Source organism: Carcharhinus amblyrhynchos, chromosome 15, assembly GCF_965287045.1.
Source record: "Carcharhinus amblyrhynchos chromosome 15, sCarAmb.v2.hapA, whole genome shotgun sequence".
In the NCBI taxonomy this organism is placed as follows: Eukaryota; Metazoa; Chordata; class Chondrichthyes; order Carcharhiniformes; family Carcharhinidae; genus Carcharhinus; species Carcharhinus amblyrhynchos.
In genome coordinates, this window is record NC_137338.1 from 25509868 (window position 1) to 25523173 (window position 13306).

The following is a 13306-nucleotide window of genomic DNA, read 5'->3' on the forward strand; positions in this document are numbered from 1 at the left end:
GTCATAGAACTGTAAGAAGTCTCACAGCACTAGTTAAAGTCCAACAGGTTTATTTGGTAGCACAAGCCACAAACTTTCAGAGCACTGCTCCTACATCAGGTGAGTGGGAGTTCTGTTCACAAACAGGGCATATAAAGACACAAACTCAATTTACAAAATAATGGTTGGATTGCGAATTTGTGGACAGAACTCCCACTCACCTGATGAAGGAGCAGCACTCTGAAAGCTTGTGGCTTGTGCTACCAAATAAACCTGTTGGACTTTAACCTAGCGTTGTGAGACTTCTTACTGTGCTTCCCCCAGTCCAACGCCGGCACCTCTAGATCTCGGTCACAGAAGACAGAGGGTAGCAGTGGAAGGATCCATTTCTGAATGGAATGCTGTGACAAGCGGCATTCCTCAGGGATCAGTATTGGGACCTTTGCTGTTTGGAATAGATATAAATGATTTGCAGGAAAATGTAACTGGTTTGATTAGTATGTTTGCGGACAACACAAAGGTTGTGGATTTGTGGATAGTGATAAGCACTGTCAGAGGATACAGCAGGATATTGATCGGTTGGAGATGTAGGCGGAGAGATGGCAAATGGAGTTTAATCTGGGCAAATATGAGGTAATGCATTTTGGAAGATCTATTACAGATGGGAAAGTTACAGTAAATGGCAGAACTCTTAAAAACATTGATAGGCAGAGGGATCTGTGTGTATAGGTGCACAGGTCATTGAGTTTAAAAATTGGCAAATCATGTTGCAGCTTTATAGAACCTTTGTTAGGCTACACTTGGAATATAGAGTTCAATTCTGATCACCACACTACCAAAAGGATGTTGAAGCTTTGGAGAGGGTACGTAAAAGATTTACTAGGATGTTGCCTGATATGGAGGGCATTAGCTATGAGGAGAGGTTGGAGAAACTTAGTTTCTTCTCACTAAAACAACAAAACTTAAGGGGCGGCCTGATAGAAGTCTACAAGATTATGAGGGGCATGGTCAGACTGGATAGACAGAAGCTTTTTCCCAGGGTGGAAGAGTCAATTACTCAGGGGCATAGGTTTAAGGTCCAAGGAGTAAGGTTTAAAGGAGATGTACGAGCAAGTTTTTTACACAGAGGGTCATGGGTGCCTGGAACTCGCTGCTGAAGGAAGTAGTGGAAGCAGATACAGTAGTGACTTTTAAGGGGCATCTGGACACATACATGAATAGGCTGGGAATAGAAGGATACAGTCCCCGGAAGGATAGGGAGTTTTAATTCAATCGGGCAGCATGGTCGGTGCAGACTTGGTGGGCTGAAGGGCCTGTTTCTGTGCTGTAATTTTCTTTTTCTTTGCTCTTTGATGGTCTAACACACCAGAAACCAGGTGAAATGCCCATTGTGATCTCCTTTACAAAGTGATGAATATATTGTCTGACCATTCATGCAGAGCACTGGGCTGTGGGATACTGGGCTTGTATTTAATAAGGAAAGCAGCTTCTACCTTAGCTGTAATCATTTTTAATATCTTTACCCCGTGCTGCTTGTCATGTTAGGTACAGAATAAAAAGTTGCCCCTATTTGATGGAGAACCTAAGCTCTGCTTGTTTCATGCTGGGTTCTGTTGGGTTATGAATCAAAGTACATGAGGCACTTTGTTTATAATCAATATAAGTGAATCACCCATGAAAGTCACAATGATATCCAGATGATTCATTATTTTTAACTTTTCTGTAGCCATTGCTGTCACTGTAGAAATTAAAGCAAGAGTATCCAGTTGAAGATCAGGACTCGGAATTAAGGGAATCAAAGCAACTACAGACTTCACAGGTACACGAAGTTAATGTTATCATAGAGCTCAATAAACAATTTAACTCAGAATAGATTCCAAGAATATTAAGTCAGCAGTGTGCAATTTACTTTCCTAGTTAAATAGAGTTGAAATTTAACTTTTGGCTTTCCTGCCTGTGAGATGCCAATCTGTTTATGCACACTGGCTGTGGCTTTGAAAAGAATAATATCAGAAATGGGTGGGCAACTCATTCTGGCTGATACGTTCATACCCATGACTGTACACAACAATTCAATAACAGCGAGAGTACTGTGCGCCGATCTGGTCACCAGGCTGTAGGAAGGACGTGATTGCACAAAAGGTACAGAGCAGAGAAGATGTTGCCTGGGCTGGAGTGTTCTGGCTATGAAAAGGGGCTGGTTAGGCTAGCATTGTTTTCCTCAGAGCAAAGAAGGCTGAGGGGAGACTTGATTGGGGTGTAAAAGAATTATGAGGAACATAGGGTGAATGGGAATAATTTTTTTCGCCTTTGTACAGGGGTCAATGATCAGGGGGCAGAGATTTAAGCTAAGGGGCTGGACATTTAGAGGGGATTTGAGGAAAAGCCTTTTCACTTAGAGAGTGGTGGGAATCTGGAACTAGAAGGGTGGTAGAGGCAGAAACCTCACAATATTTTAGAACCATTTAGTTGAACTCTTGAAACATTATAGCATAATGAGATTCGAATAGATAGGTGCTTGATGGCTAGCGTAGACACAATGGGCTGAAGGGCCTCTATCTGGACTGTAAAACTATATGGCTCTAACGTTTTATTTAGTGGGGCTTTAAGGGTTTATAATTCAACCTTATGTCACTAGTAATGTCTGGAATGTTTTACTTGCACTGTTTAATGATCCTGTTAGAGATGATTAATGTTTAAAAATAAATGCAATCACAGAGAGTAACGAAAGAACTAAACAAGATTTCATGTTCTTTAAACAAAAACAAGCTTTACTCTATAGAAAAAGAATTAAATAAAATAAGTGTTATCATTATTCACAGGATAGTTTATAATTACATATGCTAACAACTCAGTTATACTTTTCACTTCCCCACAAGAGTTCCCTTATAAATGACGAGAATCTTGAAAGTTCATTCACTTACTCATTTTGGTAGGACAAACTTGAATGCAGATTACAGGGTCAACAGCAGGGTTCTGAAGAATGTGGAGGAACAGAAAGATCTTGGAGTTCACAGCCACAGATCTATGAAGATTGCCACTCAAGTGGATAGAGCCATGAAGAAGGCCTATAGTGTGTTAGCGTTTATTAACAGGGGGTTTGAGTTTAAGAGCCAAGGGGTTATGCTGCAACTATACAGGATCTTGGTGAGACCATATTTGGAATCTTGTGTGCAATTCTGGTGACCTCACTATAAGAAGGATGTGGAAGCATTGGAGAGAGTGCAGAGGAGGTTTACCAGGATGCTGCCTGGTTTGGAGGGTACATCTTATGAGGAAAGGTTGAGGGAGCTGGGGATTTTCTCTTTAGAGCTGAGGAGGATGAGCGGTGACTTAATAGATGTTTATAAGATGATGAGGGGGATAGATAGAATGGACATGCAGAAACTATTTCCTTGGGTGGATGTAGCTGTTACTAGGGGGCATAACTTTAAGATTCATGGTGGGAGATATAGGGGGGATGTCCGAGGTAGATTCTTTACTCAGAGAGTGGTTGGGGTGTGGAATGCACTGCCTGCTATGATAGTGGAGTCGGACACTTTAGGAACGTTCAAGCAGTTATTGGATAGGCACATGGAGCAGACCAGAATGATAGGGAGTGGGACAGCTTGATCTTAGGTTCGGACATAGTTCAGCACAACATCGAGGGCCTAAGGGCCTATACTGTGCTGTACTATTCTATGTCCTATTATTTAAGGACCAACCCTAAGGTATGTCATAATCCTCCAGAATTTCCCTTAATTCTTCTCAGTACCCCAGCTTTCTTCAAGGTGAAGATTTATGGAGATTCTTCCATTAGCTTTTGGCTTTGCCACCTCTTTGCCCCTTACCAAACTTTCCTGAATGACCACATAACCGTGGACTCCTGAGCTCCTTGTTCATTTTGACACCAGTTACCCAATTGCCTTCTCACAGCCTTCTAAACCAACTCTACTGTCTGCTCTCTGCCACAAGATTCAATGAGGACTACTATTGATTTCTTCCTCCAGCTTCAAACTAGGCAAATTGTTCAGCTTCTATCCTACTTATGAATATCAAATTAAGCTTGAATGCCACCACATTCTACGTAGTGAACAATAAAGTTAGTTTTTTTCCTGCTTAAAGTGCAGAAATATTCTTCTCTTTTGGCTCTCTCAGATCAGTGAACTGTAATCTATAGCAAACCAAAACGACAACTTCTTTCCGTGAGAACAACAAAGCTGAATTATATTAAGGAACATTCTAACTCTCCGCAACCCACCTCCAGGACAAAGTAGCATGTTTTGGGATGTTCTCAAAAAGAAATGTAAAAAGAAATTACCTATGATATAACTCTTTGATTCTGTAGCCCAGATGAATAATTTATATTGCTAATGGAATTTACAACCTTTTCTCCAGATTTTCGGTCCCTACCTTTGTTGACAAATTGACCCATTGTCTCATTATCATAGAATCATAGAATCCCTAAAGTGCAGGTGGAGGCCATTCACCCCATTGAGTCTACACCAACTCTCTAACAGTACAACTTACCCAGGCCTACTGCTGATCTATGCCCATAACCCCTATGCACTTACCGTGGCTATTCCACCTAGTCTACACATCTTTGGACACTAAGGGGAAATTCAGCATGGGCAAGTCACCTAATCACACACATAATTTATATCTTTTATTGAACTGAGGGTAGACCTCCCAGCTCAATTAACTAAGGTAGAAGATTCCTTATTATTTATTGATTTTATGCCTCTACTACTAACCTTATAAGTTAAACATGGGTTGGCTTTTAACTGTAATTAACTCCAAGCTTGTTTGAATTGCATTCACTTGAGAGGCACACCAATTTCTTAACCATGCATTTCCATTTGTCCTGCATTTAATACTTTAATTCCTAAAATTAAAAGTTATATTCCAAAATGTACGAATTATGAAATATAATTTTCACAACAAGTGCACTATGTCCAAAACTGGCATTTTCCTCATTGTCCCAAATGTTGTACCTTGTCAACAAAAGCTCGAAAAATAACAAAATTATAAAAGGTTCTTAATCCAAAAGCAATCAGTGACTGCCTGTGTGGAGTTTGCATGTTCTAACCATGTCTGTGTGGCTTTTTTTCTGGGTGCTTCAGTTTCCTCCCACATGCCAAAGATGTGTTTGGTGGATTGGCCATGTTAAATTGCCCCTTGGTGTCAGTGAGATTAGCAGGGGAAATACGTGGGGTTACAGGGATAGGTCCTGGGTGGGATTGTTGTTAGTGCTGTTGCGATGGGCTGAATGGCCTCCTTCTGCACTGTAGGGTATCTGCGATTCTATGAAACAAAATTATATTAGAAGCAGAGCATGGGAAGAGGCTGAGGGATATGCAGCGGAAGTAAGCAAACGTACTTGTGCAATTGCCCTGGGCTGCTTCAGTATCATTCATGGAGTATGTGTGTTGCCCATCAATCTTTCTATGTGCAGGTCTCTATACATGGCCATAGCTCTTCACTGTCACTTGATATCACTCCTGCTATTTTCCACTTTTTATCTTATTTCCCATCTGTTCCTCAAAGTTCATCCTAAAACCCCAATCAATAAAAGCCTTTCGTACAGAGCTTCATTAAACGCTTTTTGGAATTCTGTGCATCTGACATCACTGGACATTCAAATTACAAAGCACACGTTGAGCCATATCCTCTTGTAACTTCAAAGAAAATGGAGTTTAAGTTCCGTTGTAGTAAAGATTGCTATATCCCTTCCAGTAACTGTGTACAGTGAATTGACTCAGTGCCAAGCACTGAAACAAGTTCTCTCCAACCCCACCTCCGCAATACTAACAGAATCAGGCAGGTGACTTATTTTTTCACAACTAAAGGAAATTAGGATTAAAATGGGGTCCGGGTCCACAGGACTCTTAAATCGGCCTCGCAGGTGGAGGAGGTGGTCAAGAAGGCGTTATGGTGTACTGGCCTTCATTAATCGAGGGATTGAGTTTAGGAGTCGGGAGGTAATGCTGCAACTTTATAAGACCCTTGTCAGGCCTCATTTAGAGTATTGTGCGCAGTTCTGGTCGCCACACTATAGGAAAGATGTAGAAGCTATTGAGAGGGTACAGAGGAGATTTACAAGGATGTTGCCTGGACTGGGAGGCATGCCTTATGAAGTTAGGTTGAGGGAGCTGGGACTCTTTTCCCTGGAGAGACGAAGGTTGAGAGGCGACCTGATAGAAGTTTACAAAATGTTGAGAGGAATAGATAGGGTGGACTCTCAGAGGCTATTTCCCCGGGTTGAAATGGTTGCTACGAGAGGACACAGATTTAAGGTGCAGGGAGGGAAGTTCAGAAGTGATGTTAGGGGTAAGTTTTTCACTCAGAGGGTGGTGAGTGAATGGAATCGGCTGCCGTCAGTGGTGGTGGAGGCGAACTCGCTGGGGTCTTTTAAAAGACTTCTGGATGAGTATATGGGGTTTAATGAGATTGAGGGTTATAGATAGGTCTGTAGGTTGGTAGGTGTTGATGTGATCGGCGCAACTCGTGGGCCGAAGGGCCTGTTTGTGCTGTAGTGTTCTATGTTCTATGTTCTAATGTATGTTGCTCTCATGAGAAGAAATCTTCAAGTGGTCCCATTCTGCACAAGGGAGAGAGTCAACAAATGAGGGCAATGCACAGAAGAGTTACAGGGCTGATTCCCTACTGCTTGGAGGTCTGAGCTTCAAAGAAAGACTGGAGGGCAGCACGGTGGCACAGTGGCTAGCACTGCTGCCTCACAGTGCCAGGAACCCTGCTTGGGTCACTGTCTGTGTGGAGTCTACACATTCTCCTTGTGTTTGTATGGGTTTCTTCCAGGTGCTCTGGCTTCCTCCCACAGTCCAAAAGACATGCTGGTTAGGTGCATTGGCCGTGCTAAATTCTCCCTCAGTGTACCCAAACAGGCGCTGGAGTGTGGCGACTAGGGAATTTTCACAGTAACTTCATTACAGTGTTAGTGTAAGCCTACTTGTGACTAATAAATAAGCTTTAACCTAGAAATTTAGGAGGTGGAATTGACCTTGGACTGGACTGCTAAAAGGACTATGGCAATTTGGACACTTTTTACGTTCTGTCTGATAACCTTTGCTGCAGTTTGTTAGTTGAATTTTAACCACATGCATGAATAAAAACATCATTTCAGGTTAAAGTGTTAAATTAACAGAATTTCATGTAATATATCATTGAACCAATTAAATTGGCACAGCAGTAATTAGGCAGTAATGGCATTGTTTCCTGCATTTACTGCCAAAGTGGTTTAACGTGGACTTGTTAATTTGATTAAGGAAGTAAGGGTGTCATAATTGCATTGGTTTCAATATGACAGCTCAAGAAATTATTACAAAAGCAGAGTTGTTTTTAAACACCGGAAACGTTTTGCCTCATTTATGGGAATTAGTGTTTAACTGGTTTATAGGGAGATAAGAAAACAGTGGCAGTAAGGAGCCAACACACATCCTTATTCCAATTGGCTAACTACCCAACTTCACACGACAGGAAACAGTTTCCAAGTGCTTTTTAATTTCCCATTGATAATTCTAGAGCAGGGTCAAATTCAACCTAAGCAGTCCTACATTCATATATGAGTACACAAAGAATTACAAATAGCTTGAGTATCGCTGAGAACAAGAGACATGTGCCTGAATTTTCAGCTTGTTTCCCATCATTCAAGGGGTGAGTGGCGAACACATTCACACCACATTCACACCAACTCTAGCAGCCTCAAAGTCATTTTACACTCTAACGATCATTACCTGGCATTAGGCAAGACCTTCACACCTCATATGGGAGCAAGTTCCACCTTGGAGAGCCGCCAACAAATCAGATTGGCCATCCCTCTGACTCCCATCCCTCAGGGAATAGACCAGGGTTGGAGGGGGAGAGCTGCGAGGAGGTCTGAAGGTGACAGGGCCTTAAGGTTAGGGTATCCCAAGTCACTGGGGGGTTTCTGCTAGAAGCACCTGCCCTTTCCTACCTGAGATCCAACTGTTTCCATTTACCCCCAGGCAACATGGAGGGAATCCCATCCATGGAATTTCATGCTCCACATCCCACCTTGGAAACTGCCAGGTGTGGAGAGGATATTATAAAATACTGACCATTCTGTTGAAGCTTTTTGCCTTGTACTCATCAGGACAGACACAAGAATGCAAAATTTCAAAGGGAGCAACAATTTATACCCCATATGAAAAGGGTCCTGACTGGTTGTCAGCTCGAGTCTAGTCAAGACATTGCCATGGAGGATGTACCAGGGAGCTGTTTGAATCTCAGCCTGTATATTAACCAGTGAAGGTAGGTTGCACATCAAGGAAAGGGAAATGTTTAAACTACTCAATTTCAATGTGAATTCACCTTTCCTTCCTTGCCTCATTAACATTATTTGGGATTCTGCAATTGGACACCAATTGCTGAATAATCCCAAGTATGCCACTTATTACACTGAAAACCAATTAAGATTATCAGTCAGATTGACTCACTTATGCTTGTCAGAAACTATATATGTTCGTATGCAGGGAGCTGTCCTCTGCAGGTAAAAGGAACATGTCCAGGCATTGCACCCAATTTTAAAAATTAAACAAGTGCAGGGTGAGAGATACCTGGTGCATTCTCCACAGGAACACCTTGACTAATTAGAATCAATTTAACAAGCCATTGCATAACTTTTCAAGAACAAAGAACAACACAGCACGGGAAACAGGCCCTTCGGCCCAACGAGCCCGCGCCGCCGTCCTACTATCTCAGTGACCTATTCATGATTTTAGTCTACGCCTAACGTGCGAGGATCAGGGAGGTCCAATTTAGGGACAATTTTAGTACCCAATCAATCAGCCTAAAAGCACATCTTTGAGGGATGTGGGAGGAAACCGGAGCACCCGGAGGAAACCCACGCAACCACGGGGAGAACGTGCAAACTCCCACAGACACAGGCCCAAATCCATGTGTCCGCACAGCAACAGAGATAGTCTCTGAGCTGTCATGTTGCCCTCGAGATGGTTTTCACCTGAAGTGTCGCTCTCTTTGAAATCTGGCCTACTTTAATATTATTTAAATATTTGCTTTCAAACCCTGTAAACCATTCAAATCCGGTTGTTAGTTGGATATAACGAAAATTACAAAACAAAATCCCACCAATTTGCCATTAGATGTCCCTTTTCCCATTTTCAGATTGACTTTGATCTAAGTAGTCAGCATTCTCACCAGGAAAAAGCAGAGTTCTAATTAGTATGTGGAAAAAGATTACAACTAACACAGCACAGACTCCAACATGATTTTCATGGATTTACAGGGGAGGGGTGGGGGGGCATAAGTTTAAGGTTCAAGGGGCAAGGTTTAAAGGAGATGTACAAGACAAGTCTTTTACACAGAGGGTGGTGGGTGCCTGGAACTCGCTGCTGGGGAGGCAATGGAAACACTTACGATAGGGGCACACACATGAATAGGATGGGAATCGAGGGACCTGGTCCTCAGAATGATTTTAGTTCAGTCGGGCAGCATGGTCAGTGCAGGCTTGGAGGGCCAAAGCACCTATTCCTGTGCTGTAATTTTCTTTGTTCTTTGTACTTGACAAATTATAAGTGGTGCAAGTTGGGCGACAACCATGCAATTCAAGATCTACTGTATTGTCCTGGAAACCACTAAGTGGGTAACTAAAGAACTATTCATGAACAGGGATAATGATTGTTTAAAAGGAATGGCTGATCTCCTCTCTGAGAGCCAATACTGAAGCCTCCAAAGAGAAGTACCTCCCTTCATTATCTGTTAAAGAATGTGCGAGAAGTAGTAATATCTGCACTTGTGGTTAAATCAAAATAACGACCTGAGACTCTCTTTGTAAAAGCAACAACACTTTATTTAAACAAAGAACAAAGAACAACCCAGCACGGGAAACAGGCCCTTCGGCCCAACGAGCCCGCGCCGCCGCATCATCCTACACCTATTCTACCCTGCGTGTCTACGAATGGAACCCCTAACTTAGCCAGATTCAGGGGAGAATAGTGTCAATTTGGTAAACCAATCAGCCTAAGAGCACATCTTTGGGGTGTGGGAGGAAACCGGAGCGCCCGGAGGAAACCCACGCAACCACAGGGAGAATGCGCAAACTCCCACAGACACAGGCCCAAATCCATGTATCTGCACAGCTAGCAGTGCTAGTCACTGAGCTGTTGCGGCGCCCGTCTACCGGTCCAGGATCAAGCACACACACCGACACGAAGTACTAGGCCACTCCCGGAACCTCCAAGAGCAGCCCACGCACGACCCATCGTGTGCATGCCCCTCGTTTGACAACAAGGTGGACCTCCACCTGCGGAATATTTAGCTAACTTAGGGGAACAGGTTAACTAAACTATTAACAAACCAAATAAAACACTATTCCAATGGAATGCTGTTCAGATAAATACAATTCTCACTTATTATCAAAAAAAATAGATTTTTAGTTACTCGGGAAATACAACCAGATGTTATCTTCTTTGCTGATTTCTTCTGTCTTCACTATCAAGAAGAGAATTCCTTTTAAGACATAAATGTGCTGTGGCAGAGGCAGTTGCTGGCAGAGGCAGTTTCTGTCTGGCTCTCTGGAGCTGGCTCTTAAACCCCTGATTACATACCAAAATCCCCACAATATGATTGGTTTACAGATTACCAAAACATCAAATTCAAATCTGATAGGCTGCAGTTATTCATATGCCTATTTTAAATTGATGAGCTTAAATTCAAAAACAAGTTCTGATTCAAATGCCTGAAGCCTGTAACCAAGGCAACCCTGCTGTTTTTGCCTCTGATATAATGTTTCAGTCTGTTTACTGCATGCACCTGCACCTCTTCAGTATGGAAAAAAATGACCTATTTTAACAGAACCATAAAGTTTTACAACTCTTTGCATTTTAGAATTTTTAAAATAATTTTACAAACACGAATGTCACAACACTACATACAGAAAGTAAAAAAGATGCTATTGATTACTTTGGCGCTAGTCGCCAGACTGTTTGGGAAAGCCTGCATTCAGCCCCAGGACTCATGTGGTTCAGCCCAATTGTCCAATGGATCAATTGATCAATGACTTGTCAAAACCTCACCTCCTTAAAGGATATTACTTAAGGCTACTAAAAGGATCATTAGCTGTAGTAAAGCAAAGCAGGTCAAGAGAGGCAGTAGCCTTGTGGTATTGTCCTGGACTACTACTCCAAAAACCCAGGGTAATGCTCTGGGGACGCTGGTTCAAATCCCACCATGGCAGAAGGTGAATTTGAATTCAATTAAAATCTGGAATTAAAAGTCTAACAATGACCATGAAGCCATTATTTGATTGTCTGTTTCGCTAACGTCCTAAAGGAAAGGAAATCTGCTGTTCTTACCTGGTCCGGCCTACATGTGACTCCAGCGCTGCAGCAATGTGATTGGTTGACTCTCAACTGCTCTCTTAAATGGGGGGATTTAGGGATGGGCCCTAAATGCTAGCCCAGCCAGCAATGCCCATGTCCTATAAATGAGTGAAAGAAAAGGACCTGACAGTCATTTTCTTTCATGCTTTTGTGTATTTTTAACTGCAAGGTTTTCTCAACTTCAATTCATCATTGGCGGGTATAATAAGATGCTACGTTGATTCACTGCTGCCTCTCAATTCTTTGAGCATTGTTTGGGTGAATGCCATTAAGATTAGCTTCCTGATTGTTGTTTGACCCCTTTATTTTAATCAGAAATATGCCTGTATTACTTTATTAATATCAACTTCAGCATCGACTCTACTACATGTCGATGATAATTCAACATTGACAGCTGTACAGAGAATTGATGCAAGTAACTGCCTAAAGCCTCTGCCATACCAATGGACCCAGATGAACCTGTCTTGAGGAATATTAATATTTCTTAGCTACCAGTACAGCTGCAAAAGACCTTGATAGCACTCACTGTCATCCTTATAAGTCCAGCTCCTTTGAAATCTGGGATTAGTAACGAGCATTGGATTTTCAACAATTGGGTTTGGATACTCATGTTGCTTCTTAGAATGCTGTTGTACCATTATCCATATGTTCCCCTACATGGGCATCTGATGCTTTAAGAGAGTCCTGCATTATATAGCACATTACATGATCTCGGGACATCGCAAAGTACTTTACAGCCAGCTGGGTACTTGTGAGAAGTATTCACTGTTCTAATGTAGTAGACCTGCCAATATGCTATGTTAAGAGTACCACTAAAAACACCTATTACACAATTAGTCCTAATCTCCTCACTGAGCCATAAAATCCTACCTGATATTAACAGGTCTTTCCATGGTCCGTCCTTCGCCGCTCCGATTCCCGTGGTAGGCAGGATGGTAAGATTTTGTTGAAATTTTGTTATAAACATAATCATTATACCCAAAAATACATGTGTAATAATAGCCATGGAATTCTCTTGCAGTTAATCATTATTTGCATTGTAACCTGTGGTGATAGGTATTTGGAAGGTATTTTGAGCGACAGGATCTACAGGCTTTTAGAGACGCAAGGACTGATTAGGGACAGTCAGCACGACTTTGTGAGTGGAAAATCATGTCTCACAAATTTGATTGAGCTTTTTCAAGGGGTAACCAAGAAGATAAGTGAGGGCAGTGCAGTTGATGTTGTTTACATGGACTTTGACAAGGTACGGCATGGTAATATGTTGTATAAGGTTAAATCTCACGGGATCCAGGGTGAGGTATCTAAATAGATACAAAATTGGCTTCTTGACAGAAGCCAGAGGGTGGTTGTAGAGAGTTGCTTTTCAAACTGTGACCAGCGGTGTACCTCAGGGATCAGTGCTGGGTCCACTGTTATTTGTCATTTATATTAATGATTTGGATGAGAATATAGGAGGCATGGTTAGTAAGTTTGCAGATTTTAAGATTGGTGGCATAGTGGACAGTGAAGGAAGTTATCTCCAATTGCAACAGGATCTTGATCAATTGGGCCAGTGGGCTGACGAATGGCAGATGGAGTTTAATTTAGACAAATGCGAGGTGATGCATTTTAGTAGATTAAACCAGGACTTACTCAGTTAATGGTAGGGCATTGGGGAGAGTTACAGAACAAATAGATTTAGGGGAACATGTTCATAGCTCCTTGAAAGTGGAATCACAGGTGGACAGAGTGGTGAAGAAGGTATTCAGCATGCTTGGTTTCATCGGTCAGAACATTGAACACAGGAGTTGGAATGTCTTGTTGAAGTTGTACAAGACATTGGTAAGGCCACACTTGGAATACTGTGTGCAATTCTGGTCACCCCATTATAGAAAGGACATTATTAAACTAGAAAGAGTGCAAAAAAGATTTACAAGGATGCTACTGGGACTTGATGGATTGAGTTATAAGGAGAGGCTGGATAG

General features: G+C 42.1%; 1 protein-coding gene across 5 annotated transcripts in view; it reads left to right on the forward strand.

Annotated features, from left to right (window-relative positions):
• LOC145353166 (exosomal polycystin-1-interacting protein-like) overlaps positions 1-13306 on the forward strand; it is a 77017-nt gene that overhangs the window by 9891 nt on the left and 53820 nt on the right. Inside the window, exons 1-2 of one of the 5 annotated variants that reach the window (XM_080203622.1) lie at positions 541-612; positions 1706-1798. The exons of 1 other annotated variant lie outside the window; for it this stretch is intronic. The gene's annotated coding sequence lies outside the window, so the exon portion shown is untranslated. Of the gene's footprint in view, positions 1-540; positions 613-1705; positions 1799-8146; positions 8251-13306 lie in introns of those variants that run through there. 3 more of the 5 variants (XM_080203624.1, XM_080203627.1, XM_080203626.1) reach the window with 3 other exon arrangements.